Source organism: Pundamilia nyererei, unplaced genomic scaffold (genome assembly GCF_000239375.1).
Source record: "Pundamilia nyererei isolate P.nyererei 1_Seehausen unplaced genomic scaffold, PunNye1.0 scaffold00170, whole genome shotgun sequence".
Classification (NCBI taxonomy): domain Eukaryota; kingdom Metazoa; phylum Chordata; class Actinopteri; order Cichliformes; family Cichlidae; genus Pundamilia; species Pundamilia nyererei.
Window position 1 is genome coordinate 978951 of NW_005187571.1, and position 4880 is coordinate 983830.

At 38.2% G+C, this 4880-nt stretch overlaps 1 pseudogene; it reads right to left on the reverse strand.

Moving 5' to 3' along the window:
* Positions 1-921: 921 nt before the first annotated feature.
* LOC102203010 (zona pellucida sperm-binding protein 4-like) lies at positions 922-3246 on the reverse strand (annotated as a pseudogene).
* Positions 3247-4880: the final 1634 nt, after the last annotated feature.

Below are 4880 nucleotides of genomic sequence, written 5' to 3' on the forward strand. Positions count from 1 at the left end.
TAAACTGCTAACATCCTTTAGAGTTTTTTACTGTTGATTTTGCAGTACTAAGCTATGGAAATTACTGCAAAGGCTAACAGTGTTGTGATAAAACTCTGCAGTGCCTGATTTTATGGACTGAAAGTCAATTGACTTCATACTAAAGCGTATTTGTATTTTGCCTTTTATTCTGACATTTTATCTCCAGACAGGACCATTATAAGAGTGTTGCCTCCCAAATTTGCTGTTTTGAGGTGTACTGCTCAACTGATTAACTTTCTCTAACCCTCCTCAGTAATACTTTACTTTTCATATCATTTTAACAGGTTTTTTTTTTTACAGCAATCTTTACATTAAATAGAGACATTGTTGGTGGTTGCAACAAGAGCAATAACAATATAAAACATACAAACAAAAACTTTTCATATCATTACTGTAAATGGTCAATGAATTTGTAGTGAATAGTGAATAGCCATACAGGATATGAAAAGTTTTGGAGTCATCAGATAATTTTAAAAAAAAGTGAAAGTTTGCCTTTGCTGTGAAAGTATGCATGAAACTTAATGATCCACTTCCATGCACTGAAGGAGTAGTTTCAAATAAGATGTGTTTAGATGTGTTTTTGATACTGTTATTTTATAGAAACTTTTCTTCACAAGACTTTATTTGACTAAGTTTGTCTTTGTTCTGAGTTACTAACATACCTTTTGTTTACAATCGATACAAGCAATATTAAAATATGAGAACTGACATACAAAATGTTCGATAAAATAACTTAAAACTAAGCTAAATCCCACTGAAATGTCGTATGGAAAATAATTTGAGGGCTGCATAAATAATAAACCTGAGTAATGCTTTGTGAGGGAATGAAAGGATCAGGCAATGCTTTTATAACACTGAATATTTATTTGAAACACAGTCAATTCAAAGAATTCATCATTACTATGATCTGTTAGGATATTGTGACTCTGTACTTCTTTGCACAAAGATAAGCTCTGGGCTGCTAACCACAGTGGTTTCTTCTCTTGTGAGTTTCTTGACAGAACCAGCAATTTCTCTCCCTGTGGACAAAACATGGCAAGTGTCAGTTTCTATCAGACTTGCACTAAGTAGATCATAAAATGATGGGAAATGTACTATTTCTTTTTCAGATGAACCTTTTCAGCGGAGACCTTTTATGGTATGGCCACTGTTTAGCTTAGTTAATCATCTTACTCAAAAACAAGGGGGATCAAACTCCAGGAAAGACTGTACTGATGGTGTCAGTGTACAACTTACTTTTTCTGAAGCACCTGGGTTCACAGTTATTTCCAAGAGTAGGTTGGCAAATAGCTACATCACAGTGGATGTACAGCTGGTCAAAAACAGAAAAAAAGCACATCTTTGAAAATATGTTACAACAAAAAGTAAGCATGAAATGAAAAGAAAGATATGTTTTTTGCTTGGTATTGGGATGCTATACCTTTTCCTGTAAAGGAGGCATAATGTTTGGCTTTGTAGCTGCTGACTGGGTTGAACTACCATCACCTACAAAATGGAACATTTTGAAAACAAAGCAGTTGTGGTGGCTTGGAAACTTGAATCCAAATGAGGGTCTGGGAAGCAGGGTTGTTAGGTAGCGGTCATCACGACAGGGGCAGCTATGTTAAAAGCAAAGTGTGTACAGTAAACATCACTTTCTGATAAAGATCTTAAAATATTTACTCATTGTAGGTGTCCCTGGTAATGGATCCATGGGGTCCAGTAATCACTTGGTATAAGGAAGACATCCTGTTCTCGTAAATTAGAACACCAGGTTCCTCCTACAGTATAATGATAGGATTTCAGTCTTTAACATTGCCTGTAAAAACTTAAACTTAAAACTTAAATTGTTAACTGAGATTCTAGTGCATCGTCCCAGACAGTTTCTCTAGGAAAGTTAGTCAGTGCATCGGCCCCCTCACCAATAACTTCAAATCATCTGCTAAAAACCTTGGTATTACTTGTGATCAGCACCTGAATTTTGAAACTCAAATCTCAAAGGTTACCCAATATTGTTTCCTTCATCTCAGAAATGTTGCGAAAATCAAACCTTAAATGTCAGTGAATCCTCTTGAACTTTTAGTACACACTTTAAGTTTCTGTCAGTCCTCAGATCGTCTCCAATTAGTTCAGAATGCAGCAGCAAGGCGGCTAATGAAAATTACAGTGGTCACATATTACACCTGTCCTTGCATCCCTTCACTGGCTTTCAGTGAAATTCAGAATCCACTTTAAAATTCTGTTATTGACATATAAAGCTCTACATGTACAGGCCCCTGGTTATTTAGCTGAGTTTCTAACACCTCAATGCAGCTGGCCTCTCCGATTGTCTGACCAGGGTCTCCTAACTGTCCCTAGCTCTGATTTTAAAACCAGAGGTGTTGTAGCACCCAAACTGTGGAACAGCTTTGCTCAGTCAATGAGGTTGGCTCACTCTTTTATTTGTTTAAGGCAACTACTGAAAATAAAATAACAGTTTGCGGCTTTTATGTGAACTGTGCAGTAAACTCTGTGTTTTGAAAAGTGCTATATAAATAAGTTTTTCATGATTACTATTAGTAGTAGGAGGAGGAGTATTAAAAGTATCATTATTATTAATTCAGTTACAACACTTACTTTTACAACTGCACCACAGGCAGTGACAGGGAACTCATAGATGGCAAAAGCTGAAGTGCTGCCAACTGGATTGCAGCTGTGACCATTCTCATAGAAAGAAATTGTCTCCAAGTCAGTGTTGGGCAGAGTTGCATCTCTGGCCCCCACCACGATGAACAGGCCTTCCTTGGTGCACTGAAGTGTCACTGAGGCAACAACAATAATAATAAAGTACAACAAAAAGAAAGACAAATGCAAATGCTTTTACCCTTTCACCATAATGTATCAGTGGTGTAGTTTATCTATAAAGCAGAACTTCTTACCAGATTTGCCATATTAGCACATGAGTCCATCAAAACAGCAGTTTATAGCGTCACATTCAGAAGCAGAGATTTCATTAGTGCCACACGGTATCCTGTAGTTTTCCGCAACTTCACAAGTGTGAAATGACTCTAAAGGCTTTTGAGGGTTCAGAGGTCTTTTGGGCTGCTGAGGGTATTCAGGGTTATTGATTTGCTTCTGCCCCTGTGGAGATGGTGGGTATCTAGGATTCTGAGGGTTCTGAGACCCTTGCCCATAATTTTGGGCATTCGATCTATAGCCCAGCAGGGCAAATAATAAAAGACGACAACAAGTCAGCTTTAGTACCATTACGTCACATAAAAGAACAGCAAATTCTGTGAAATGTATCCTGCAAATATGTTGACTTTTATAAGGTATGGTTAATGATGGCCTGTTAGGATCTCACATCTGAACAGTTTCATAACAAGAACCTTCACAGGGTCTGTCTGACCAACACTGTGCCTTCACAGTGTAAACAAAAACTTTTATTTATCTTTCATTTTGACATCGTTGCAAATCGTTGCAACAGGATGAAGTGTTCTTTGTCTGTGATTTAAAAAAAAAAAGAAGGTATAATTAGACGTAAGCAGGTCATCTGTGGACAGAAGGCAAGAGCTTTCAGTATTATGTATTTTGGCTGCATGAGCTATTCAGTCATTTTATTTGTGACAGGTTAAAATGTTAGTTTTAAAACTCCTGAGAGTCATTTTGTAAATCTATACTGTACATGCATCTCAAACAAAATATACAGTTTCCTCCTCTTCGGTAACCTCTTCGGAGTCAAAGTCTTGTTTAGGATGAATTTTTATTTATTTAAGTCACTCCTCATAAGAATAAACAGTTTATTTTACGTGGTAACCCAATAAAATCATGAATTTGTAATAATGTAATAGCATCTAGAGAGGTAATTCTGAGTAAATTAAAAAGTGATATAAACAAATTAAACCAGAGAAGAAGTATTGTGTAAATTGTACAGATACTATTGTTTATCTGATGCACAAAAAAAACTTGTGTCTCCACAATTAAACTTTTTGTCACTGTTGTCTATACACCTGCACCCATTACTCACATGAAAACAGACTCTTTTTTTTAAATGTTCTTTTATATAATTTTTTCTTCTCTTGCAAAACTGTGTACTGCAAAGCTCTGAGTGAATGTCTTTATAGTTTTGGCCAAAGTGATAGCAAAAGTCTATGAATCTCTCTGGTGGGTGTGTCACTCCTATCACTATGGCTGTTTAGCAGCTGGTGGTGGACTTCAGAAGGGGTCAGCACAGAGACTACAAGCCCATTATCATCAATGGAGCTCCAGTGGAGAGGGTGCAGTCCTTCAAGTATCTTGGTGTTCACATCTCCTCAGACCTGACATGGGCTGCACACATTCAGGTCCAGACCAAAAAGGCTAGGCAGCGCCTGTATCACCTACGACAACTGAGGAAGTTCAGGGTCTCTCCAAAGATCCGCAGGATTTTCTATACAGGCGCTGTGGAGAGCATCCTCACACAGAACATGACATCGTGGTTTGGGAATAGCTGTGTGAAGGACCAAAAAGCTCTCCAGAGAGTGATCCGTACAGCAGAACGCTGCTGCAGGATTGCTCTCCCCCCGCTTCAGGACACCTACACCAGGAGATGCCGGACTAGAGCAGCGCAGATACTGAAGGACCCGTCCCATCCTGGCAACAAACTGTTCCAACTTCTGAATACTGGTAGAAGGTTCCGCATCTTCCGGGCAAGGATAGAGAGACTCAAGAGGAGCTTCTAACCCCAAGCCATCCGTGCCCTAAACACACACACCCGCCCTCTCACATCATCTATAATTGACTGAGACAGGACTCTCTTCCAGACACTAAACCAAGGAACAATGTACATTTCAAATTCCTTTAATTTGAAATATGTTTATATTGTCTATCCTGTAAAATAGTCAGATATCTATTCATATTAA